We start from the raw sequence: 27,090 nt of genomic DNA, 5'->3' as shown, positions 1-27,090 counted from the left end.
AAGGGGCCATCAAGGAGGATCTTGTTTGTGAGCACAGTTGTTGTTTGTTTTGATGATGGGGGGGGTGGGTGAGTTTGGGTGCTCTTCTCTGAAGGAGATTCTAAGCCAGGAAAACCACCAGCCTTCTGGTATCCTAGCTCTTTAAACTTTCATTACAAAAAGAAACCCAAACATTGTAGTGTCAACGTTCCTGCTTAGGGATTGATGGAAGAAGGGTGTCAGTGGCTGGTAGTTGCCCTCTCTGTATGCATATGCTGGAGTAGAGTAGGGGGCAGAAGAGTACGTTTTGGAGTTAATGGAGTCATTCTCCTTCCCTCTAACAGGTTCGATAGATTCTGAGGTTAATTTCCTAGAGTGGGAAAATCTCTCTCTCTTCCTCTCCACTTTGTGTTTTTTCTCCCTTGAGAGGAGGGCTGCTGACTCCCCCAGGCCCTAGGATTCTGACCTTCCTTTGTGCAGGGCCCAAGATCTCCTCCACAAGAGGGGCTCCCGTTGCACTCTCATGCTTGAACTGAAAAAGAAAAAATTCTTTTTTTTTTTTAAGATTAATTTATTTATTTGAGGGAGAGAGAGTGAGAAAGAGAGAGCACACAAGTGAAAGGGCAGAAGTAGAGGGAGAGAATCTCTAGCAGACTCCCCAATGACAGCAGAGCCCAAGGTGGGGCTTGATCTCACAACCCTGACATCAAGAACTGAGCTGAAATCACGAGTCAGAGGCTTAACCGAGTGAGCCATGCGGGTGCTCCCAAAACCAAATTTTTAACAGGGGAAATTAGATGTGTAAGACTTTCTCAAAATCTATCAGTCTGGGAACATCTGATGTGTTGCCCTGATTTTTTTTTCTTTTTTTTTCTAATGCCCAGCATGAGCAGTTCTTAACGTCAGAGCTAAATTCCTGGTTTTCTAAAAGTCTAGCTCCTAGACACCAGACTCACTTCCTTTTCAGTGTAGGTGATAATGTTCAGAACTTACCTGAACCTGGGGTCAAAGTCCTGGGTCCTCACAGAGTGACCCTCCCAAACAGACCTTCAGAGGGGGAGGGAGGGAGTGAGAACAGGCCAAGGAGGTGGCCCAGCCCTTGGTCTTCCCTTCCTTGCCCTACCCTAAAAGGAGAGGAGAGGGACCAGAGTCCTGTGCCTTGTGGCTATTGAGTTCCCTTCAGTGAAGTGTTCTGAGATGTGCCAGGCCCTTGAGGGGGCGGGTGGACGGGTGGCAAAGCTGGCTACGCAGAATCCCTGCTCTCAGCCATGGCCATCAGCCTCAGCCATCTCAGCTCTCAGCTCCATAGTTAAGTGGGAATGGCTGCCTGTCCTCACTGAGCTTTGGCAACCCCCAAACCTGGCTTCAGAGGATTTGCCCCCTCCTTGCCAAGGCCAGGCCTAAGGAACAAGAGCAGTGAGGGAGAGAACCCTCCCCTTTCCCCTCCTCCCCACCCTGGTCCTACCTCAATCCTCCCGCCTCCTCCTCTCTCTCTCTCCTGGGGCCCTTCCTGTGCTCTGATTCTGAAGTTTTGGTGGAGGGCGGGCATCTGCTTAGAGCCAGCTGGCAAAGCCCCTCTGGGGACCTGTCTGGACTGAAGAGATGAGCCGGAGCCCAAGGTCTTCACCAGCAATGGCTCTGGGAGGCATTTCTGTGATTCTTGAGGCAAGATATGCAAAAAGCCAGGGAAATGGGGGAAGAGGGAGCCCTCTGAGAGAAGCCTTCAAAATGACAGTCTGACTCGGTTAGGCCTGTTTATTTTGCGTGTCGCTTGCCCCTTCCAGAAGCAGCAGACTCCCCGCCTTGGCTGGGGCCCCTGTCCTTGGGCAGCATCTGGCTCAGAGACTGGTTCCCCCTCCCCACTTCCCTTTCTCCCTGACTCCTTAAAGCCCCCAGTTCGCTTGTTTCTCTTCAGATGCAGTCATGCTCGCGAATCACTGCTCCCCCTTGCCCGACTGCGGGGCCGGCGGCTCACAGCCTGGAGCCCCCGGGCCTGGGTGAGGCGCGGGAGCAGGACCTCGGGAGGCGTCGCTCCCGCCCGCAAACCCGGACAGTTCTGGAGTGGAATCGCCTGGGGAAGTTCGAGGTCGCTGAACTTTTCCGCAGGAACCCTGACCCGAATTTCTCGCCCGCAGGCTGTTTACTACCCCGAGCCCCGCGCCACTGCCCGCGGCCCCAGCGGCCCCCGCCCCGCCCCGCCCCGCCGGCCCCGCCCCGCCCGCAGCCCCGGGAGTGCGCGCGCCCGCCGGCGGCCGTCCCCGCGCCTCCCCGCCCGCCCCTTCGCCGACCCGCGCGCGCTGCCCGTGCGGGGACCGCGGCCGCTTCCCCGGGAGCCGGCTCCGGGCGGTCCAGCTCCTTCGTTATTCCCCGTGTGCCCTCTCTGGGGGGTGGGGGGCATGTGTACGAGTTGTCTTGCTGACGGTCAGAAATTTCTTTTCCACTGTGTGGGCAGGAGGCAGATTTTTTTCCCTTTTAACTGTCTTCCTTCTGTTTTATTTATTTTATTTTCCGCTTCCCCCCGACCTCCTCCTGCCTTCCTTCCCCCTTCCTTCTTTGGGTTGCTCCTTCGTCCCCCTACAGTCTCCCCATCTTTCCTCCCCTCTCGCTCCGTTCCCCTCCCCCCACCCTTTTGCTCTTTTGCAATAATTCAGGAATGTCTCGGGAATCCTAGCACGCCCTCTCCATTCAGCCGAGCGCGGGACCCTGCGTGAATTCCAGGTAAGCCCGGGGTCTGGCCGCCGCGGGAACGGTGGTCCGCGCGGGTGTCCGCTGCTGCCCGCGGCCCTGCGCTGTCCTCCCGGGCGGCGGGCGCCGCGCCTCGGTCCCGGCGCTGCTACCTGTTGGGGGGCTGCTGGACGGCGGGGAGTCCTCGTGTGCCCACACCTCGCAATCCGGCGCTCCGCCAGCTTTGCCTCTCCCAGCTCTGCCCTTTCCCGGCAACGTCCGTGGCGATCTCCCGGGCGTGAGGAAGCCCCGTGCCGTCCGGCATTTCGGAGTGCGAGCGGCGTGCCCTTGCCAGGCGCCCGGGCGCCGTGTGGCTCGTCGTTGCGCGCTGGCCCAGCCCGCGGCAAGGGAGGCTCGTGCGCCCCGGGAGCGCCGCCAGGCTCGGAGCAGGTGCCCGCCGCCGGGTCTTAGCGAGCCTCGCGGCCCCCGCGCCCTTGCGCCAGCCACGGGCACCGGGCAGTTTTGCACGGGGGACCCCTCGAGGGGAGGACTCGCTGAGCAGGGACTGAGCTTCCTGAGAAGTTTTGTGACGTGAAGCTGCGTGCGCCCTTGGGGGCGTCCCAGGAATGGTAGGCTGGGTGTCCCGAGGCGGGGGTCGGGCGAGTGGGGAGTGGACCCAGTCCTGGGAGGGGGCGTACAGTTGGGCCCGGAGCAGGGAGGGGAGTGCGGAAAAGTGAGGCCACTTCGAGTGACTTGCTTGCTGTTTGGCAGAATTTGGGTCTCCCAGTGTGAGAGTGGTTGTGCATCCTTTTCCTGGGATGGAACCCCCAGTTCTTTCTGCCTCTTTGCTTTGTGCCCTTGCCTGGGAGAGAATGATGGGAAACACTACACCCTCTGAACCCCTAAGACTGAGGCATCCACCTCAATGCTGGAGACGGATGGCGGTTTGTCCACTTGCCCAAGATGGGTGGGGTGTTCTCCCTCACACTGGGTGGGTGACTGAGGCCACTCAGGGTGTGCAGTTCAGGCTGAGTGAGTGGGCTCTGGACCAACATCTGGGGGCTTGCAGTGATTCTCTGGTTCTTCCCTTTGGAGGCGATGGTGGTGGATTCTTACCTACTCTTGGGGGGGGCCCCAGAGCTGCCCCATGTCACAGAGACATCATCCTTAGAAGAAAGGTGGGATGGAGGGAGCCAGGAAGCCTCAATCCAAAGAAGCGATTTCCTGAAAGGATAGGATGTTTGTGATGCTTAAATAAGAGCACGGTTAAAAAAAAAAAAAATAGAAAGGAAAAAAAGGAAAAAAGGATGGCTCTATCTTCAGGGATATCAGAGTTAGAGAAAAGGGGCTCTCTTTACTCAGCTGGAAATTAGGGTAGATGCCAGGGGAAAACTTCCTGTTGACAGTTTCAAGAGGAATTACTAATGGAAAACAGAGAAATTCCTCTTCTGCAAATGTGTAAGTCTTATATGATTGTGCAGCCATCTCCAGATCCTGGAAGAAGGCAATTTTTTTTTTTCTGTTTGATTCCATTCTACTGTTTTTGTTTGTTTGTTTTGTTTTGGTTTGGTTTTTTTCTTCAAGTGCTATGTCTCTGGCCAGCTAGGAGGTTTTATTGCTGCTGTTGTTTGTTTTTTTAACACTTTGTAGTAATGGGTCATCATATAATTTATTGTGCAAGCCAGGACAGTTCTGAGAGTGGACAGAGAGAGTAATAGTTATATAGGGACAATAGAGGCTATCCAGATAAGGATGAATGATTGCCCTAAGAGTGTTCATATATATGGTCAGAGGTTGGGACAGTTCACAAGGCAACATGTGTTAGTTTCATATCATTTGGATCTCGCATCTTCCTTTCTGTCATGATTTTCCCTGACTCAGATCTCAAATGGACTTTATTTCGGTTCTCTCTGAGAATCCAGCCCTGAATACAAATCTCTTTCTCTTGATGAACTCTTCTTTCTCTAGCTCCACCAGTCCCTCCAAAAATCACAGTCCCAGAATGGGGACTTCGTGCTCTGACTGCAGGGATTACAAGCAGAGGGTGATACACACGGAGCTGCCTCTATCCCTCTGTCTGCTTCTTGGCCGTATTTATGAGCCTGGGGCTCCCAGGAGGCGGTCTGTCTGCCAGGAATTCAAGTGTGTTGATGGCAGCGTGGTATACAGTGACCCTCTCAGTCACACAGTTGAATTATTGGATTACTGCTGTCATACCTCCTTGACTCTCTTGTGGCTAGGGATGAGGTGTGTGTGTCTTAGTTTAAAACTAAAACAGGGACTCATGTTCAAGAGTTGTCCAATTGCAGGGAAATACCTGGCTTTTACTCCCTCGCTTGTGTGAAGGAGCGATGAGGGTTCTTAGGGCATGTGTCTGTTAGTCATACCTTCACTCCCCTGGGAGCCCCTGGGTCTGTCAGGCAGCTAAGTCCCTGAGGGCTTCCAAAATTTAGCTACCATTGATTGAGGGTTTATTATGTTCCAGATATAATACCAAGCAATTTTTAGACTTTATTGTAAATAATTCTTATCTAACCTTGCGAAGTAGGTTTCCCCATTGAATAGATAAGGCAACTAAACCTCAGAGAAGTTAGTAACTTGCTCAAGTTCACCCAAGTAGTAGGGGGCAGAGCTGGGATTCAAACTCAAGGCTATCCGACTTCCTCTGTGCAGTGGCGCTTTGTTGTGCTGAAGTTTATATGGTCAGCGTTCGGCCTACAGTGTTTGGGGTCCTGGGGATGATGGACAGTTCTAGAGTGTGGTGGGTTGGGCACTCCACGTGTCCATCCTGCCTAGTTCTTGACTCATGTTGCCCCTGTCCTTTCTGTCAGCATGGCCCTTTCTTGGGCTCCAAGAAGTCTGTGTCCTCATTCCCTGCCCTGCTGCTTAGACTGTCACTGTAGGGGTCTCTTTCCTGGATCCTATGCCAGTGAACTCATGAGTACCTGGGGTGGTAGAATCCTTTCTTGGAAAGGCAGAGCAGAGGTCATTATTAGGTTTTTAGTATCTGTCTACACCTTAGTTATTGAAGCCTGTCTCTCTCAGAATCACTGTTGAGTGAGTCCAGTTTTTTCAGAGACTGACCATGACCTAGACTTAGAGAGACCATGACTCCCCAAGAAGTAATCCTACAGATTAGCAAGGGAATATATACTCAGAAATAATTCTGTAGATTAGCAAGGGAAGCTGACCATACCAACCTGTGTTGGCTAGGTCCCTCAGATTCTTCGTCTATCATGTAAGTGAAAATAGACGTTAAGTAGAAAATTCTAGACATTGGATTTATTGTTTACCCTGCAGCACCATAATTAGCCAGACCAAGAATGGCAGCCTCAAGGCATGCCTAGAGGGAAAGCGGGCATTATCAGGTGGGGTGGTGTAGATAAAAGAGCCTTGCCCCGGAAGACTTGACTTCTAGCCCTGCCTTAGCCCCATTAAGAAGCCATGTGGCCCTGGGTCAGTCATTCACTTCCCTGGGCCTCTTTTGTCTTGCCTGAAAATGGAGTTTGGGCAGATGCTTCCCAGGTACGTCCCCGTTGCTTGGCAGTCTAAGATCCCACAGTTCAGGGTGGCCTCATGGTCTGTGTTCTGCAAATCGTAGGCAGAGCCCTCCTCTCTTCCCCTCTTTTGGTGAAGCTACGGGGGCCCCTGGGGCTGATGGGTAGGTGTTTGTTGGAGGGGCCATGAAACAGGCATCCCTGGGAGCAGAGTGACTGCTCTTGGCCTCCTGTGTGCAGGTCTCTGCCCAGTTTGTGTCTGGAAGAATGAGGTGGTTTATCTGGCCAGGGGAGAGCCTTTGCTCCTGCCTTGTGTTTCCTCTCATCCCCTATAAGGGACAGAGAATAGAGAAGAGAAGCAAATACAATACTCTTGCTAACCAACGTCTGTAACGTGCCCTGAATGATGAGCTAAGCCCTGGAGAAGGGCTGGGGATGGGTGATAGGACAGTGGGAGAAGGTGGTCTACAAGAAAGACAGTCTTTGTTCTCATGGCACTTACAGTATGATGGGGGGACTGGACCTAGGCCATTGGACGAAACATTCATGTGACGAACCATAAAGCCATCTGGGACCAAAAGGCTCATTATAAAACCATCTGTTAGAGTTGATTACATGCACATCAGCTACCTGCCCGGTGGAAGCAAAGGTGTGTGGTGCCTTTCTCGCTGTCACCTGGAAAACTACTAGGGGTTTAATTTTTGTCTCTGACATGAGGATTCTGAAGGGTTCTGCTGTCTGCTGACATGCATGGGTGTGGAGGAATTGCAGCGAATGAGATTCTAGAAGAGAACTGGGCTTTCCCAAGGAAAAGGCCCTCCCATTTTTATGGTTCCTGTGGTATTGTTTGGAAAGATTCATCATGTGGCATCACAGAGGCTCCATAACTACATTGTCACACTTGAATAAAAAATTGCCCCCTGAAAAATGCTAGACTGGGATTGGGGTAAAGAGAGAGAGCCCTAGATTATCAATATGGGGTTAGTGTTGGCAACAGCTGGCGTGTGGGCATTGGGGAAGGGCAGAGAACTGGGGAGCAGCAGGAGGAAGGTCTGATGCTGTCTTGGGTGTGGGCCAGGCACTGCAGCCTGTGGTAGGGCCGCGAATCCATCCCTAGGGGTTTTCATGCAATTTCTAACTGGGATAACAGAATCCAGGGCTACCCGGACGGGGACACCTTTTAATGGTGGAAGCATCACTGTTGTTGCAAAAACACAACCTAGTTCTTTGTCCCTTATGTATTGCAGAGGTGGTATGTGTTTATGATTCTCTCATATATCTTTTGGGGTTCTCCCCATTCTCATGAACTGCGTGTGTATGTGGCCTTTTTCTAGGAGGGGTGGGAAAATAAAGATGAAAATGACGTGGTTCTCACTCTCAAATAATTGGTTTCTAGCTCTCAGTACAGTACTTTGAAGAAGCCTTGATTTCTTTTACCAAATTATATGTTATCTGACCGTGTTGTCCCTGATCTGGCCTTGCTCTTGGTCCTTACTGGCTGAAGACAAGGCACTTAATCCCCTGGGCCTCAGCTGTGTTATCAACACTCGGGCCTCTGGTGGCTTGAGATTCCTTCCCATTTTAAGAATGATGACTGTTCCATGATTTTGTCTCATCCCTTTTCTCCCCCTCACTTTGTTCTTTGTCTCTCCCTCTTACTGTGTCATACAATAGAAATTTTTTGTTTTCTCTATTTACTGAACAAGAATTTTCTTCTTTTTCCTTAATTTAAAAAAGTGGTGAAGAAGAACATTTTATATTTCTGCTTAAAAGAGAGTAAATTGAATCTCTCCTGACTTATTTGGTCCTTGATTGATGTTTTCTTGAGTATAATGATCCTCACCAGAGTTCCATGGCTTCTTTAGTGAAGGGATTTGCAATGACAGGCGAACACATATCCAACAACCTCCTTTGCGTCTCAGACTCTGGGTTAATGAGCTGTTCAGTGCTGAAGTCTGAGCCCTGGGTACATCTGCCTCTGTACCCAGGCAAAAGTCAGCCTGCCAACCTCAGAACCTGGGCACTGGCCCAGAGCCGTCCCCAGGGTGTGTGCAGAAGGAGTCTGGCTGCGGAGTAAAGCCCCAGATGTGAACCTCAGCTCTGGTACTTAGTGGGAAAATCACAGCCTCTCCCTTCTTGCTCCCCCCTTCCCTTCTCCTTTCCCACCCTGCTCCCCTTCTGCAAATGATGTATTCCTTGTGCCCATTCTGGGTCAGGCAGTGATCTGGGTTCTGGGAATATAGTAGCTCACAAGCTCCTACTTTGGTGAAATTTTTTAAAAAATATTTTATTTATTTATTTGACAGAGAGACACAGCGAGAAAGGGAACACAAGCAGGGGGGGTGGGAGAGGGAGAAGCAGGCTTCCCGACGAATAGGGAACCCGATGCGGGGCTTGATCCCAGGACCCTGGGATCATGACCCAAGCTAAAGGCAGATGCCCAACCGACTGAGCCACTCAGGAGCCCTGAAATTTATATTCTGTTGCAGGGGGAGAGAGAGAGAAGGGGATGTTAAATAAAGTAAATGTGGAAAAAAAATGACTGATAAATGTCACTCAGGAAATTAGTATAGGGTGACGTGGTGGTGACTGGGTAGCTCTTGAGACTGGAATGTCAGGGAAGGCTTCTGAGGACGTAATAGTTAAGTGGGAGATCAGAATGGCAAAAAAATGAAATAAGGGGTTCCTGGGTGGCTCAGTGGGTTGAGCTGCTGCCTTCTGCTCAGGTCATGATCTCGGGGTCCTGGGATCGAGCCCCACGTTGGGCTCTCTGCTCGGCAGGCAGCCTGCTTCCTCCTCTCTCTCTGCCTGCCTCTCTGCCTGCTTGTGATCTCTCTCTGTCAAATAAATAAAAATAAAAAAAATCTTTAAAAAAATGAAATAAGATCTATGACACCAATTCTCTGTGGCCATTACGAGGAGCAAGTACAATTGCACAAGAACGTGTTTTATAGACGATAAAATAAATGCAGCACATTTTATATCCTATTAGGCAAAATTCCTTGAGGGCAGGCATTGTGATTAATTAATATTCGCAGTCTCAGTACCTAGCCCAGTAGTAGATGTGGGTTGAAAAAAAAATTAGGTCTATAAAATTGGGAGTTCACAGGGGATTTTTAACAAATAAAATGAGATGGTGTCTGTGGCAGGCTTTTGTTCAAAGAATATTCTTTTCCTTCTTGCCGGTCTTGGGCAGATTTCCACACTCATTGCCCTGGGGAGAGTGGAGAAGTGCTCAGAGAAGAGCATCACCAGGGCAGAGGGACAGAGTAGGATGGGGAATACCGAGCAAGTAGACTTCCCGAGGAGGTTCCATGTTGCTTTTCTTGCTGTTTGGGGTCTTGTTGGCCCAACGCGGAGGCTGACTTCTCTGACATTGGGAAGAGGTGCCATAGGCTCGCTCCTGCCCCCCATATTTGGGGGGAAGGCTTCCTTTCCCACACTTCTGCAGCCTTTGTCTTCCACCAGCCCTGGAGCCGGGCTCATCAGGTGCCCAGAAGACCTCAGTCCATTCTGCTCTTGGCTGTGTCCCTTTCTACTGGCTCCTCTCCCTACCCTGCGGGCTGAGTCAGTGTGGCCCACCTACCGCACCCAGTGAGTCATGGCTTTTCAAACATCCAGGTGTGAATCACTCAACTTGTAGCCCTTGAGAGGTCTTGAGTGACAGCTGAGGGAGAAGACTTTGTGCCTGTCCCTGTCCCTTACCTGGCTGTTGCTTTATCACACTTCCTGTACTTGGAACCTAGAGCTCTCATCCCACAGCCCATCTCTAGGGCCATGAGACCAGTTGTTGGAGTACGTGGGGGATAGGGTCCTTCGGGGAGAACTCGCGGTCCCAAAGTGTGGTTCCTGGACCAGCAGCATCAGTATCGTCCTGGACATCCTGAAGCAGAAACTCAGGTTGGGGAAAACCTTCCAGGTGAGTCTGGTGCATGTTGGAGCTCGAGAACCACTGTTAGAGGCATTGATGAAGGGATGTACCAGAAACATGGTATAGCTTACACCTGTTGGGGATATAGGAATTATTAATCTTGTTTTATTTTTGTAAAAGTTTTTCTTTATTTATTGGAGAGAGAGAGTGAGTGAGAGAGTGAGTGGGATGGGGCACAGGGGGAAGGAGCAGAGGGAGAGGGACAAGAAAACTCTGTACTGAGTGGGAGCCCGGCAAGAGTCTCTGTCTCAGGACTCTGAGATCATGACCTGAGCCAAAATTAAGAGTTGGAGACTTAACTAGCTGAGCTGCCCAGAGGCCCTAGGAATTGTTTCTCTTGTTTTATAGGAGCAAACAAAAGTCTCCAGAATCCGAGATCACAGGAGGTGGTGGAGCCCAGATAGGCTCCAAAGCCAGAATTTCTATGAGGTTGAGATGCTTACTTAAACTGCAAATATTTCTGGAGACTTCTGTTACTAACCATTAACACCTTAGTGCTCATTGCTTTATTGTCCCTTTACAGTTGGCTTCTGAGAAGAGATCTGGAGCAAGCAGGTGTCAGTGGTATTTCCCAGGTGCCCTCACTGCTTGGCCAGTTGGCCTCTGATTAGCTCTGGCTGGTTCCTCTTCCAGCTGGGAACTCAGCAACTGCTTCCTAAATGTAGGTGCCTCCTTGTCCCAATCCTGGTCCTTTCCACGTCTTATGGTACACACTCTCAGAGAGATTTCCTCCCCTCGCTCTCTTTAGCCATCACCCATATACTGACACCCTCCAGATTTGTTTTCCAGCCCAGGATTGTCTCCTGACTTTCAGCATTTCCTTCTGACTGACTACTGGACATTTCTTTCTTTTCTTTTCTTTTTTTTTTTTTAAGATTTTATTTATTTATTTGACAGAGATCACAAGTAAGCAGAGAGGCAGGCAGAGAGAGGCGGGGGAAGCAGGCTTCCTGCTGAGCTGACAGCCTGATGCGGGGCTCGATCCCAGGACCCTGGGATCATGACCCGAGCCAAAGGCAGAGGCTTAACCCACTGAGCCACCCAGGCGCCCCGGACATTTCTGCTTCATCAATTCATAGTATCTCAGACTTACGTTGTCCCAAACGGAACCCATCGTCATTCACCAGATATTGTCTTCTGCTTATGTCACATTTGTTATTGTTTCATCGGCTAAAGCAAGTCACAGGGTCAAGTTCAGATGGAGTGTGCAGACCTCCAGGAAGCAGACATTGAGATGGAATTAAATGTGCAAGGACTTTATTAGGGGACATACCTATGGAAGATAGTGAGGAGGGAGCCAGGAAAGGCTAGAAGAGCTATCAGGACATCCTACAAATCTGACCCTGAATGATGGATAGAGGGAGGGGTTGGGTGTGAGGGCCCAGCCTGCTGTTCTATGTCAGGGTGCTCAGCAAGGCTGCTGGGAAGCCCTTGGACCAAAGCCAGCCTTCAGATGTGTTTCATGTTTCCCAGGAGTGGGCCTGCCTTAGTGTGCCTGCCCTGCTCCCTCTGCGTAAACACTGTGGCAGATTTCAGAGCCTAGAGCTGGGGCTCTTGGTATATTAATGCCCTGTAGTTGGCATGTCTGCCAGGCACATTTTTAAGGCTGCTGTGGGGCTGCTACTCTCCCTACCCCCCTTTCATGATCAGACTGAGGGTGTCTCTGTGCTGAACAACCGGCTCCCAAAGCCATAGTCCTGATCAGCTGTCTGGGATGGCCCAGTGAGGCTGGGGCCCGTTTCTTAGCCTGCCCTCTGACCTGTGAGGGTCTCCTAGGCTTAGGTCTTCATTGAGCCTCCAACTTCCTCTGGTGTTTACCTACCATTTCTCTCTACCTCGGCCACCTCCTCCCAGCCCTCCATCTTCCCTTCTTCTCTGCCTATGTCCAGTTCATTATGGTTGAAACTAAAGGCCGAAACATTTCCAAAATGTCAAAGCAGGCATTAGTCATCCTGGTGAGAGGCTGGCCACCTAGGGAGTGAGCAGAGCAGGTGAACTTGGAGGTCAGGTGAACTGACAGGCAGGTAGATCCAGGCAAACACAGCCTGGGTGTGGTATGTGGCTGCAGAAACTATCGCCAGCTGCTGTCATGCTCTCTTCCCTATGCAGTGGGGGCCAGGCTTGCTGGCATCTTAGAATTGTGGCTGAAACTCTGTTGCTGGAACATAAAGCTTCCTAAGACTCTGGTGAGTCCAGAGAGATGTCAGACAAGCAGCAACCAAGCAGGTGGGGCCTCGGTTCAGTGGTGGAGGACTTAGAGCCACCAACCCTGGGGCCAGGTGGCTGTCAGGGTCCTGACTCTCCCATTCATTCCTAAGTGGCTCTGCACAAGTGACTTATTTTCTTTGAATCTCCGCTTCCTTGGATGTGTGTAGGAGTCGTACCTACCCCGTGGGATTTGTGTGAAGTTTGAATCAGTATAAGCAATTAACAGATCTTAGCTAGAGATTATCGGGACTTGTTTTGGGTCAGAGATGGTGCTGAGCTCTCAGAGGAGGGCAGAGAAGGCACAATGGCAGGGAGGTCTGGCTGGGCTCTGCCACAGTGCCCTTCAGCAGGCCACCTTCTTAATCTTCCATCCTACAACATTTCAGAGCCTCGAGCTTGATAGGTATCCAGTAAACGCTAACTAAATGAGCATATAAAATATTTGAGGGAGGCAGACAGTGTGGGTTGCCTTGGATCTCATCCTGTTGGGCATGGCTTTTGTAGGCACATAAAGTTGGGAGGGTTTGGGGGATGCTCCTTTGTAAAAGCCATGCAAACCATTAAGACAAGCACCGTTCAATTAAAAAAAAAATACAGATCGCACCCCTACTTTATTCCTTCCCTCTGCTTTTTAAAGTTTCATAGCCAAATTTTCAAGGCCCAAATATGAAGTGCCAATGAAATAATTTGCCTTGTAAACTGTAGGGCTTGAAAAATATGTATAATGTCAGCAGTTATGTGGGAAATAGCTCCTGATAATTTTGCTATTGTGTTCAGCCTTTAAAGGCAGAGGATGCTTAAAGGTTTGCATTGCTGTTTGCCTGCCATTGAAGAACTGCGGTTGAAAAATGGAAGATTTTTAATTTTTGTTTTCATTGATCCTGAAACAATCTTCTATCTTGGGGGGGTCAGAGGACCTTTGAGGGAGCTTTAGGAGATATAATTATATTCTAGACCTCACCCCAAATCCTGTACATCAAAAAATGATTATACCTCTAGTACAGTGATTCTTTTTTTTTTTTTTTAGAGATTTTTTTTTTAAAGATTTTATTTATTTATTTGACAGAGTTCACAAGTAGGCAGAAAGGCAGGCAGAGAGAGAGAGAGAGGGGGAAACAGGCTCCCTGCTGAGCAGAGAGCCCCGTTGTGATGCGGGGCTCCATCCCAGGACCCTGAGATCATGACTTGAGCTGAAGACAGAGGATTAACCCACTGAGCCACCCAGGCACCCCCTAATCAGTGATTCTTACATTTTGGGGTCCTAGACATTTTTGAAAATTTGATGAAGGCTATGGACTCAACCTGGTAAATGTACATCCCAAATATTCGTGTAATATCGGGGACACCAGGACCTCATGAAGCACTTCCTACTTGGAGCCTGGGTGGATCACCCCAGGTTGAGAATATTTCTAGCATCATGAATCAGCCCCAAGGGGACTGGGCAGAGCTCAGAGGACAGATGTGCCAGGCAGAGAGGCATATCTGGGGCTTCTGGTGTGCAGGACCCCTGCAGAGATGTTTCCTTCCCCAGCATGCAAACGTGCCCTCCCTGAGGATGCCTCCTGCACCTCGCAGGGCCGGGCTCCCTTCTGCAACTGGAGGCCTGAAGCCATCCAGAAGGCTGGCTGTGGTCAGCTTGGCCCACAGGAAGCGATCCATAGCCACATAGCAGAGGGAAGCCTGGAGGGAGGATGACGTCACTCCTCAGCCCCCTTCTCTCCAACATGAACTCTGTGAAAAGTCTGTGGACAGGGCTTCCCCTTGCGCTCCAGCCTTTACTTCCATCACTTCCCTTCCTAAAACGTCCTGGTCTCTCCTCTCTGGCCACCTTCCAGAGTCTCACCTCCTCTGGGAAATATTTGGCGTCTCTCCCACGTGCCTCACCTTCCATCATTGCTGTGAACTCCGGTATGGCCCCCCCTTCCTCTGTGCTCCCGTAATCCTCTTTTTTGGTGAATCTTTTAGCTATAGGACGTGGCCGGGCAGCGAGAGGGCAGATTCTCAAGGCCAGAGACTATACCTTCCGGCCGGCTACCTGGAGGCTGAGAGTGGGAAGTTTAAGACACCAAATATGTGATTTAGGACAGCAGCCGGGAGAAGCAAGAGGGCTCCTGTGACAGCCGCAGGGGCTGTGAAGGGCGAGTCTGCTGGAGATGATTGAGTGTTTTTTTTTTTTTTTTTTTTTAATTTGACAGAGAGAGAGGGAACACAAGCAGGGGGAGTGGGAGAGGGAGAAGCAGGTTTCCTGCCGAGCATGGCGCCCGACATGGGCCTCGAACCCAGGACCGTGGGATCATGACCTGAGCCAAAGGCAGATGTTCAACGACTGAGCCCCCCGGGCGCCCGATGACTGCATTTTAATTTAATTTTATTATTATTATTTTTTTATTTTTTAAAGATTTTATTTATTTATTTGACAGAGAGAGATCACAAGTAGGCAGAGAGACACACAGTGTGGGGGAGAGGGAAGCAGGCTCCCTGTTGAGCAGAGAGCCCGACATGGGACTCGATCCTAGGATCCTGGGATCATGACCTGAGCTGAAGGCAGAGGCTTAACCAACTGAGCCACCCAGGTGCCCTGGATGACTTTGTTTTTAAAACTCCTCTTTCCTCCCCCCGGAAGTGGCTCCATTTCTCCTCTCAATACAGTACGATTTCTCCAAAAAGTTGCTTGTACTTGTTGGGTCCAAATTCTCACTTTATTTTCTCCTTTTCCTCTTTTTCCTCCTTCTCCTCCTCTTTTTTCTTTTCTTTTTTTTTTTTTTAAATTGAAGTATAATTAGCATACAGTGTTACATTAGTTTCAGGTGTATAATATAGTGATTCAACAATTCTGTATAATCAGTGTTCATTACTATAAGTGTATGCTCTTCTTTTGAAATTAGCTTTTTATTGTGGAAATTTTCAAACATATACTAAAGTAGAATAGTATAATGAACCCTCAAATACTCACCACCCAAGTTCAATAATTATTGACTCCTGACCAATTTTTTTCACCTAAATCTCCCTATTTTACCTCCCACTGGGTTATTTTGAAGCAAATATTTAGGTACCAGTCTCCAAAAGATAATGGACTAGAAAAATAACCGTAATAGCATTATTACACTCCTTCAAAATAATAATAATTTCTTCGTATCTCCAGGTGTCTGGTTGGTATTCGAATTTCCCCCTTTGTATCTTATTATGTTTTATTTTTTTAGCAGTTTGTTTGAATCAGCATTCAAATAAAGGCCACACATTATATTTGCTTCAGAGGTTTCTTAAGTCAGAATCTGTAGGTTTCTTCCCCTGCTTTGTTTTTGGCCTGAGAATTTGTTGGTTGATGAAAGTAGGCTGTTTTTTTCTGTAGATTTTCCCATACTCTGGATTTGGCTGGTTGCATCTCCATTGTGTTTTTGTTCCCTGGATTTCCTATAAACTGGCACTTAGTTCCATCTGATACAGATTTGATTTTCTGTTTTTTTGTAAGTAGACATCCTAGGGAGTGGTGTGGACTTTCATCAGAGGCGTGTAATGTCTGGTTCTTTCTCTTTTTTGACATTAGCAGCCACTGAGGATCATTACCTAGATTAGGGTTGATAGACTTTCTCTATGAAGTCCAGACAGTCAATCTCGATGACAGCTTCTCAAAACTGCCACCATAGTTCAGCAGCAGCCATGGCCAATGTGTGCATGAATGGGCATGGATGAGTTCCGATAAAACTTTATACACAGAAGCAGGCAGGCTGGATCCAGCCCAAGGTCCATGGGTTGCTAACCCCTGTCTGAATAGTTTGTTTCACTAGGGGCCTGCAAAATGTTGATATTCCAATTCTATCCTTCCTTCTTCATTTATTAGTTGGAGTAACTTCTTCTTCTTCTTCTTCTTCCTCTTCCTCTTCCTCTTCCTCTTCTCCTTCTCCTTCTTCTTTTTAAAGATTTTATTTATTTGATAGACAGAGACCACAAGTAGTCAGAGAGGCAGGCAGGGAGAAAGGAGGAAGCAGGCTCCCCGCTGAGCAGAGAGCCCGATGCGAGGCTCGATCCCAGGACCCTGAGACCATGACCTGAGCCGAAGGCAGAGGCTTTAACCCACTGAGCCACCCAGGTGTCCCAGTTGGAGTAACTTCTAAAGAGAGATTTTCTCTGCGCTATTTGTCTTTCTCTGTTCTTTCTGACCCTTCTTTATTTTTTATTTTATTTTTTTTTAAAGATTTTATTTATTTATTTGACAGACAGAGATCACAAGTAGGCAAAGAGGCAGTCAGAGAGAGAGGAAAGGAAGCAGGCTCCCTGCTGGGCAGAGAGCCGGATGTGAGGATCGATCCCAGGATCCTGGGATCATGACCTGAGCCGAAGGCAGAGGCTTTAACCCACTGAGCCACCCAGGCACCCCCTGACCCTTCTTTAGTGAGGCTCCCTTTTGTCCCTCCTCCACCAAAATTTCTCTAGCATCATCAGTGACCATCCTCTTGCTACATCCAGTGGTTAATTTTCAGTTCTTATCTGGAGATTCTTGACCTAACAACAGTGTCTGACAGAGGTGATTATGTCAGCTATATATCATAATACTGAAATGCTTCACTTGGCCTTCAGGGTGTACGTCCTTTCCCAATGTTGTTTCCATGTTATTGGCCATTCCTTCTCAGGGGTTTTGTTAATTTTTCCTCACCAGCCAACTTGGAGTGTTGGGTACCCTTGGCTCAGTCCTCAGACCTCTTCTTTATCTACAATCTCTTATCCAGACCCCATCTGCAGATGGCTTCAAAATATATAAACATATAACTACATACATAACTTATATTAAATATCATATTTACTAGGATATTAAATACATACCTCTAGCCTGGCCTTCTCTCTGAACGCTACATTCAGTTGCCCATGAGACAGTTCCACATGGATGTCTAAGGAAGTATGCCAGATCTTACTTGCTCAACTATGAGTTCTTGACCTTCAGCATAAAACCCTCTCCTTCTTCAGTCTTCTCTGCCTCAGTTAATGACTCCATCCATCCCTGGATGGATGGATGTAATCCGGTAATGACTCCATCTACTCTGTGGAGTAGAGTTAATGACTCTACTCCATCTACTAGCTTCAACCAAAAAAATTTGAGTATCATCCTTGATATCTCTCTTTTACTCCCCACATGAGGCAAATCCACTTGCCTCAATTGTCAAGTGTGTCTGCTTCTCACCAAGCTATCAACTGGGTTCAAGCTATTGTCACCCCTCTCCAGGACTGTGGCTACAGGCTACTACTAACTGATGGTGGTCAGGTGTTCATGCTTCCCTACTTGGAGTACATACTGAACCTGGCAGTTCTAGGGACCCTTTGAAAACTATGTGAGTATATCTCATTCTTCGGTTCAAAACCCTCCAGTGGCTTCCCATCTCATTAAAAGTAGAAGCCTGAATCCTTAATATGGCCCACAGAGCCTGATAGGGTCTAAAAGCCTCCACCACCTCTTACCTCTCCAAACCTCCTGTTTTTTTTTGTTTGTTTGTTTTTTGTTTTTAAAGATTTTATTTATTTATTTGACACACAGAGAGAGAGATCACAAGTAGAGGGGCAGACAGAGAATGAGGGGGAAGCAGGCTCCCCTGCTGAGAAGAGAGCCCGATGCAGGGCTCTATCCCAGGACCCTGAGATCATGACCTGAGCCGAAGGCAGAGGCGTGACCCACTGAGCCACCCAGGCACCCCACCACCTCCTGTTTTGTAACTCTTCATATATCTCTGTGCTCCAATCACACGAGCTCCTGATAGGCTAGGCACACCCTTTGTCTCAGGCTTTTGCATTTGCTGTTTCCTTTGCTTGGGTTGCTCTTCTGCAGATACTAAGGTGACCTTTTCCTCTTTCCTTAAAAACTAAGGTCTTAGAATCCTTTGGGTTGCTGGACTAGCTATGGATCCCAGAGCCTGGGGCATGTGTAGATGTACTGTCTTTGGATTCACATCTTCACTCATGAAATCTGTTTCAATGTTTTTTTTCCAAGGTCTGGATCGTGGAGCTTATGCTGGCCCAGTAAAAGGCTGTGGCAACCCCCTCTTAGGGACTTTCTGCCTTTCTTTCTGTCTTCTGGGGATGATCGTGCCTTGGTTCTTCTCCGTTCATCTATGTGAAAATCGTGTCTGTCATTTTGCACTGGAGTCCACACTGGACATATGGAGGCTTCTGGTCCCTGCTGGGGGGAATTTGGATGATGTCATGAAGCAGATATGTCTGCAAGGCTGATACCGTGGAGACTTTCCCCAGCCAAGCTGCTCATAGTCCAGTCCTTGGCCCTCACCTTTTAGTATCACAGACTCTGAACCAGATGGGCCATAGTGGTCACCTAGTTTAACCCCCTGAATCTCTTCTGCAACGTGTCTGATAAGTAGCTACCCAGTCTACTCACTATTTATTTATTTATTTAAATTACTTTTATTAACATATAATGTATTATTAGCCCCAGGGATACAGGTCTGTGAATCATCAGGTTTACACACTTCACAGCACTCACCATAGCCCATATCCTCCCCAATGTCCATAAACCAACCACCCTATCCCTACCCCCATCCCCCCACGGCAGCCCTCAGTTTGTTCTGTGAGATTAAGAGTCTCTTATGGTTCCACTCACTACTTTTAAAAATAGCCCATTCTATTTTCAGATAGGTCTAATCATTAGAAAACAATTTAGACCTTCAACCTGATTGAGTCTCCTGTTTACCTTCTTGAAGGATACTACCATTAATGACTCTTTTTTTCTTTTTCATAATGACTCTTTCAACACTTACTTCTAAAGCAAGGACTTGAGTGAAGGTAGAGTCAGTTAAGATCCCATTTCCTAAGGAAAAAAAAAAAAACATTTCCTCAGTGGTGAAGCTCTTAAACACAGGAACCCATCCAATTGATCTCTGTATTCCCAGTACTTGGCATAGTGCCTGAATGTAATAGGTGCTCAGTCAATGTTGGTTAAAGATAATAGTGAGGAACCACTACTTAGGAAGCACTTACATTGTGGTAGGTACTACGCTAAGCTCTTTATGTTCCTCGGACCAACCCAGCATAGTATGTAGTGCTACTATTATCATTTAATGGTTGAGGAAACTGAGGTATAGGAAGGCTACGTACCTTAACCCTGTATGGTCAGCTGGGATGACAGACATGTGAACAAGAGAATTCAAACCCAGGAGAGCTGACACTAGAATCCATGCTCTTTTTTGTGTATTATTTAAGGTTTATTTCTTTCTCTTTATTTTTTTATTGTGGTAAAATACATATACCCTAAGATTTACTGTGTTTCCCACATTGAAGTGTACAGTTTAGGGGCGTTCAGAACATTGACACTATTGTGCAATCATAAAGTCCTCTAGAGCTTTTTCATCTTTCCCATTCTTGAACTCCATTCCCATTAAACAGCAACTCCCCATTCTTCTACCTCCCCCAGCCCTGGCAATTGCCATTCTAATTTCTGTCCCTGTCAATCTGACCACATGAGGTACTTCATACAAGTGAATTCATATGAGACTTGTTCTTTTGTGACTGGCTTACTTTACTTAGCATAATGTCTTCAAGGTTTACGCATATTGTAGCATGAGTCAGGATTTCCTTCCTTTTTTAGACTGAATAGGTCTTTATTGTATGTATAGTCAATATTTGTTGACGTACTTATCTATTGGTGGACAATTTGGATTGCTTCCTGTTTTTGGCTATCATGAATGATACTGCAAAGAATATGGGTGTATAAATATCTGTTTGAGTCCCAGCTTCAATTCTTTTGGGTATATACCCGGAAGGAGAATTGCTGAATTATATGGCAATTCTATGTTTAATTGTTTTGAGGAACTCTCCTACTGTTTTCCACAGTGGCTGCACCATTTTCCATTCCCACTGGCAATGTTCCAGGGCTCCAAGTTCTGCACATCCTCACCTATTTATTTACTTATTTATTTGTTTGCATGAAATGGTATCTCATTGTGGTTTTAATTTGCATTTCCCTCATGGTTAGTGATGTAGAGGATCTTTGGTGCTTATTGGTCATTTGCATATCTTCTTGGGAGAGATGTCTATCCAAGTTCTTCGCCCATCTTTAAATTGGATTTTTTGTTGTTGTTGGGTTCTTTTTAGGGGTTCTTTTTATATTTTGGATATTAATCCCTTATCAGATGGATGATTTGCAAATATTTTCTCCCATTCTGTAGATTGCCTTTTCACTCTGTTGATACTGTCCCTTGATACACAACAGTTTTAAATTTTGATGTTCACTTTTCTATTTGTCATTTGTTGCCTGCGCTTTTTGCGTCACATCCAAGAAATCATTGTAAAATCCTGTGTCGTGAAGTTTTTCTCTTATGTTTTCTTCTGAGAATTTTATGATTTCAGCTCTTAAGTTTAGGTCTTTGATTTGAGCTAAATTTTTATAGTATAAAATAAGGGTCCAAATTTATTCTTTTGCATATGAATTACCAGTTTTCCTAGCACCATTTGAAGAGACTGTCCTTTCTCCATTGAATGGTCTTGGGACCCTTGTGAAAATCATTTGACTTATATGCAAGGGTTCATTTCCAGGATGTTTAATCTATTCCATTGATATATATGTCTGTTTTTATTCAAGTACCACATTAGTAGTAAGTTTTGAAGTTAGGAAGTATGAGACCTTTAACTTAGTTCTTTTAAAGATCAATTTTCAGGTCTCTGGAGTTTCTGTATTAATTTTAGGTCTGATTTTTCTGTTTCTGTAAAAACTGTAGTTGGGATTTTGATAGGGATTGCATTGAATGTATAGGTTATTTTGGGTAGTAATGACCTCTTAATAATATTAAGTCTTCCAGTTCATGAAAACAGGCTGTCTTTCCATTTAGTACTGTCTTCTTTAATTTCTTTAAGCATTGTTTTGTAGTTTTCAGTGTCTTTATTTTTGAAATTTCTCTGTATTTAAAAAATTTCCCCAGTTGGGGTACCTGGGTGGCTCAGTTGTTTAAGCTTCTGCCTTCAGCTCAGGTCATGATTCCAGGGTTCTGGTAACCCAGAGCCCCTTGTTGTGCTCTCTGCTCAGTGGGGAGCCTGCTTCTGCCACTCCTGCCTGCTCGTGCTCTCTCCCTCTCAGATGAATAAATAAAATCTTAAAAAGAAAATTTCCCCTAGTTACTTTGCTCCCCTCCTAAAAGATAAGCACTGTTACCGTTTCTTGTGTATACTTCCATTTCTAGATATATAAATAAAACTGTAATGTATAGAGTTTTCAAAATCAAATAGTAACATATGTATGCACTTCGGTATTTTTCCACTTAATAATTGATCTCCGATATCCTTCCAAATCAGGGCACTGAGATTAGCTTCAATCTTTTTAAAGGAGATATATATTCCATAGTTTATTTAGTTGATCCCTGCTTAATAGACATATAATATTTCTTTTTTGGGGGTACTATTTCACTATTATATTATTCTTCAATGAATAAACATATAAAGATGCCATTTGCATACATAAAAATATATGCAATAGAAAATTTCCTAAAAGTAGAGTTGTGGAGCCAAAGAATGAGTTTAAAATTTGCAATATAGTTCCAATTACCTTCCATGAAAGTTGTACCAATTTATCAATTTAGTGGTACAACGCCTGTTTTCCTTTCATTTTTGCCAACATAGCATGCATTAAGCTTTTTGGTCACTGATTATCTAAGAGATTAAAGTGGTATATCCTAGTTTCAATGTGTATTATTGTGAGATTAAACATCTTCTTAAGTAAATTAGAGTCATTGATATTTCCTTTTCTGTGAGTTGATTGTTCATGTCCTTTACATATTTTCTCATTAATTTGTAGAATTTCTTTATATATTAAGAAAATTAGTCCTTTATCCCTGCTTTAGATGCAGAAAATATTTTCCTAATTTGTAATTTGCCTTTTGAAGTTATGTTTTTATGACAGTTTTTACATTTTTATGTAACTGAATGCATTAGTCTTTTTATTACTGCATTTTTGGTTTTGTATTATGCTAACAAAGGCCTTCACAACTACAAAATTATACCTTTTTTAGTTTTAGAATTTTTATGGTTTTATTTAGATCTTTGATTTATCAATAGTTCATTTTAGTATAAGAATTGAGGGAGGGATTCTATGTAATTTTTCCCATTTATGTAATTGTCCCAATGCTATTTATTCAATATTCAACTCTTCCCAATGATATAAAATGCAATATTTCTCATAGGATTTTTGGGTCTCTTTCCGCATTTCTTATTCTTTTCTATTTTTTTTTTTAAAGATTTTATTTATTTGACAGAGAAGCACAGTGAGAGAGGGAACAAAAGCAGGGAGAGTGGGAGAGGGAGAAGCAGGCTTCCTGTTGAGCAGATAGCCCGATGCGGGGCTTGATCCCAGGACTCTGGGTTCATGCCTTAAGCCACAGGCAGACGCTTAATGACTCAGCCACCCAGGCACCCCTTATTCTTTTTTATTGATCCATTTGTCCAGTTATATGCTAGGATGCATGCTTTAATTAATGCATTTTAATAATATGCCTTAATATGTGGTAAGTCTTGTTTTCTCTCATAACATTTCTTTTTCAGAATTTTTCTGGAAGTTATTACTTATTTGTTGTCCCATATGAATTTTAGATTAAATTTATCTAGCTCTTATTTACCCACAATTTATTGGCAATTTTGTTGAGAATACATTCAGTTTATAAATCAACTTTAGGGAGAATTACATCTTTGTGATGTTAAATGTTTTTTAATCCATGAACATGGTATGACTTTCCATGTGTCCAATTGTTCCATTTCTTGTGTCCTTAAATAGTGTTAAACATTTCTCTATCATCTTGCATACTTACTATTAGATTAATTCCTAGGGTTTTAGTTTTGTTTTCATTTGTTATTGTAAGGGTCCATACTTACCTACTCCAGGTCTCAGTGTGCTCTTAGGAACATAGTCACTAGAAGTTTCCCACCCTTCTGATCTGGGGTGCTACAGTGTCTCCAAAGGAAAAAGTCCTCCAAAAACTTCCACTTATTCCAAATTTGGTCAGTGATTTACTATTTGTTTTATTTTCCGAGTAATGGGTCAGTTTCAGGCTCATTATGATCATCTTCTGTTTTCCTCAAAAGCCATTTCATATATGTGATTCCATGTAATCCTTACAACAGCCTTGAGATGTTAAGGTTTTTAAGGATATTTATTCATGTTCATTTTTTCAAAAAGATTTTATTTATTTATTTGACAGAGATCACAAGTAGGCAGAGAGGCAGGCAGAGAGAGGGAGGGGGAAGCATGCTCCCTGCCAAGCAGAGAGTCCTACGTGGGGCTCGATCCAAGGACCCTGAGATCATGACCTGAGCCGAAGGCGGAGGCTTTAACCCACTGAGCCACCCAGGCACCCCTATTCATGTTCATTTTAAGGAGAAATTAAATTTCTGCTTGGACAGATTAAGGAGCCCATCTGAGACCTCAGAAGTAGAGATGGGCTAGGGCAGAACTCAGACCTCTTTGTATTCCAGTCCAGGTTCTTATCATTACTCTCCTTTCCCCAGTTCCCCACACTCTTATCCCATCTCCAGGGGAGCCTTTCTGTCTCTTCTTCCAGGATTACTCTCCATTCCAGTCCTTTCTCCCAGCAGTCCACAACTTGCTGCTCTGCATGTGTGCAGGGATGGGCTGAAGGCTGCTTGGAGCATAGCCCACAGCCTAGCCCAGACGCATGGGGGTCTGCTGATGGCTTTTGCTGCTCTCTCGATGTTTACTGAGGCAGTAGTTGGGAAGGTTTGCCATTTCCAGAGGTTTCACTGGCAGGCTGGCAGCCTGAATTGTCTCATTCTGCTGCCTCGACTTCTCAGAATAATGAAACACTCCCACCTTCCTCTCTTCTTGTCTAGATGAGGATTAAAGCAGCCTCACGTTTCCTCCTACTTTATAAGGGTTTGGCTTAGGCTCTGAAGGAGGTTCAGTGTTTCCTTCCTCACAGAGAACCTTCTCCCAGGCTGTGGGATCAGCTAGACTGCAAGGGACTCTCTAGTACACCAGCGATCAGAGTTGCAGGGGTAAGGAGATAATCCTCGACCTAATGGCTCAGAGTAGAGTTTCAGTCATTGTTACCTCCTCCCTCCCTTCCTTTCTTTATTCTTCCTTCATTGTTCTCAAAAGTATTCATTGCTCTCTACTCTGCTTCCTTCCTCTAACTGCCACTAGATTTGGTTATGCTGACATCTTTCCTGGAGCATTCCTTCATTCATCATTCATTCATTCATCCAACAAGCTTTTATTGAACACTTACCCTATGTCAGACACAGTTCTGGATGCAGAAGTTACAGCGGCCTATAAGACAGTGTCACTGAGGTCAATGAGACTGGAAGAGATAAACAGTAAGCAACTAACTAGACTTTTAGATAAGATGGTTTTCCCTAGCAAGGAGTACCATTAGAGAAATAAAACAAGGGGATGCAACAGAGAGGGAGAGAGCTTTGGAGGTCTCTTCCAAATTAGGTGGTCAAAGGGGTTGTCTGAAGAGTTGATATTTGACTCAAAACTTGAATGATAAGAAGCTGGCTCTTCCAAGATCTGCATTCAGGCAAAGGGAGGAGCAAGTGTAAAGGCCCTGAGGTAGATGCAAGTGTAGTATGTTCCAGCAATAGAAAGACTGATGAGGTGGAAACATGGTAAGCAAGGAGGAGAGAGAGAGGAGAGGACATAGAGAGGGAAGGCCTTATAAGCCATGATAAGAATTTGGATTTTAAGTATGGGAGGAAGATTTGGGAGAGTTTTAAACAGAGGAGTAATGTGGTCTGACCCATGTTTTAAGACTATCCTGGCACCAAGAGACAGATCTCAAACTGCTCATGGCAACATTATTCATATTAGCTGAAAAACTAGAAGCAATCCGATGGGTGAAGGGGAGTAGGAGGTGCAGGCTTCCAGTTATGGAATGGATAAGTCACGGGAATAAAAGGTACAGCACCGGGAATATAGTCAGTGGTATTGTCATAGCACTGTATGCTGACAGGTGGTAGCTACACTTGTGGGGAGCACAGCATAACACAGAGCTGTTGGATCACTATGTTGTACACTTGAAACTAATGTAGCAGTGTGTGTCCACTATACATCAATTCAAAAAGAAACAGAGGCGGCAACCGGGGTGGCTCAGGCAGTTGAGCATCTGACTCTTGGTTTTGGCTCAGGTTATGATGTCAGAGTCGTGAAATCGAGTCCCACGGCAGGCTCTGTGCTCAGTGGGGAGTCTGCTTCAGTTTCTCTCCCTCCGCCTGCCCGGCTTTCTCTTTCTTTCAAAATTAAATCTTAAAAGTAAGTCTGAACCGCCCCCCAAAAAAGCCCCAGAAGAAATCCAAATATCCATCGGCAGTAAGATGAATAAATAATGGACTTCCATAAAGTGATAAAAATAAGCAGATTAGAGCTGCCCGTATAACGTGAGTGAATCCCATGAATGTAATACCGAGAGAAAGGGGTCCCATACAAAATAACACATACGCTATGATTCCATTTACATTCAGTTCAAACAGTAACCAGAATCCAAACTATAGCTTTTAGGCCTTCATGCTCAGGGAGTAAACTGTGAGGAGAGTCAAAGAAGTGATCACCTGAGAAGCCAGGATGGCGGTTGCCTTTGGCAGGGAAGGGGAGCAGTGATGAGGAGAGAGGACAAGGAGGGCTTCAGGGGTAGAACCTGTGATGTTTTATTCCCCGACCTTGGGGAGGATCACATGGGTGTTTACTTTGTGATAAACCATTGAGTCATACTCTTGTTTTTTATGCCATTGTGTATGTGTGTTTTTTCACAATCACAGTGTGTAAAAACCTTCTTTGGGTGCCACGTGGCGAGTGGATTGAGGGGAATGAAGAATGGAGGGGGGACTGTCAGGTGACTGTAGACATCGAGGTGGGTGGTGAGGGGGCTGGGACGGTGCTGGTTTTCATCCATTGGGTTTGGGATATGTTTTAGAGGTGAGGTCCAGGGAGCCTGCCAATGGATTTGGTGTGGTAAGTGGTGGTGATGAGGGAAACAGCAGTCAGGATGCCCCCTGGGTGTTTGGCTTGAGCATCTGGTAGGACTTATTGAGAAAGAGAAGGCTTGGGATGGGCAGGCTGGAAGGGGAGATGAAGAATTCTGCTTTGGTTCCATCAAGCTTGAGATGCTTATATGCGTTTAAGTGGAGAAATCCAGTAGGTGCCAGCTTCCTAACTGGCTAATCGGCCTCCAGGTGTCTGGCTTCATTGTGTTCTTGACCCCATGGTTCAGGTGGTATATCCAAAAAGTAAATCTGGGATGATGCTTCTTGTTTCAAAATCCCCCCCATGACTGTTGCTGAGTGGGTGGAAGCTGAATTCTTCATTGTTGCCCCAAGCCTGTGCCGGCTGGGTCCTGCCTCTCCAGCTTTGTCTCCCCCAGTGGCTCCTCTGTCACACCACTTGGGCCGAATAAAAGGATGGCATGCTTTCCCATGTGCTGTCCTCTTTATCTCCAGCTTCTTCCCACACCCTTCATCTGTCACATAGGTGACTGCGGACTTCCAGTGAGTGATGAGGGGGCTGCGACTCATTCTTCACTTTTCTCTTTCTTTCTTTCTTTCTTTCTTTCTTTCTTTCTTTCTTTCTTTCTTTCTTTCTTTCGATTTTGATTTTATTTATTTGACAGACAGAGATCACAAGTAGGCAGAGAGGCAGGCAGAGAAAGAGGGAAGCAGGCTCTCTGCTGAGTAGAGAGCCTGATGTGGGCTCGATCCCAGAACCCTGGGATCATGACCTGAGCTGAAGGCAGAGGCTTTAACCCACTGAGCCACCCAGGAGCACCTTTCTTTCTTTTTTAAAAAGATTTATTTATTTGACAGAGAGAGAGTGAGAGAGAG

General features: G+C 46.1%; 1 protein-coding gene across 6 annotated transcripts in view; it reads left to right on the top strand.

The window, feature by feature from the left end:
* Positions 1–2,339: 2,339 nt before the first annotated feature.
* Positions 2,340–27,090, top strand: part of CACNA1E (calcium voltage-gated channel subunit alpha1 E) — a 486,165-nt gene continuing 461,414 nt past the window's right edge. For 3 of the 6 annotated variants that reach the window (XM_032862709.1, XM_032862708.1, XM_032862707.1), the window contains exon 1: positions 2,340–2,697. The gene's annotated coding sequence lies outside the window, so the exon portion shown is untranslated. The remainder of the gene's footprint in view (positions 2,698–27,090) is intronic. The other 3 variants (XM_032862704.1, XM_032862706.1, XM_032862705.1) reach the window with 1 other exon arrangement.

This window comes from Lontra canadensis, unplaced genomic scaffold (genome assembly GCF_010015895.1).
Source record: "Lontra canadensis isolate GAN:19392208 unplaced genomic scaffold, GSC_riverotter_1.0 scaffold24, whole genome shotgun sequence".
In the NCBI taxonomy this organism is placed as follows: Eukaryota; Metazoa; Chordata; class Mammalia; order Carnivora; family Mustelidae; genus Lontra; species Lontra canadensis.
Note: the sequence above shows the minus strand (reverse complement) of the source record. Positions and strands in the feature narration are given on the sequence as shown.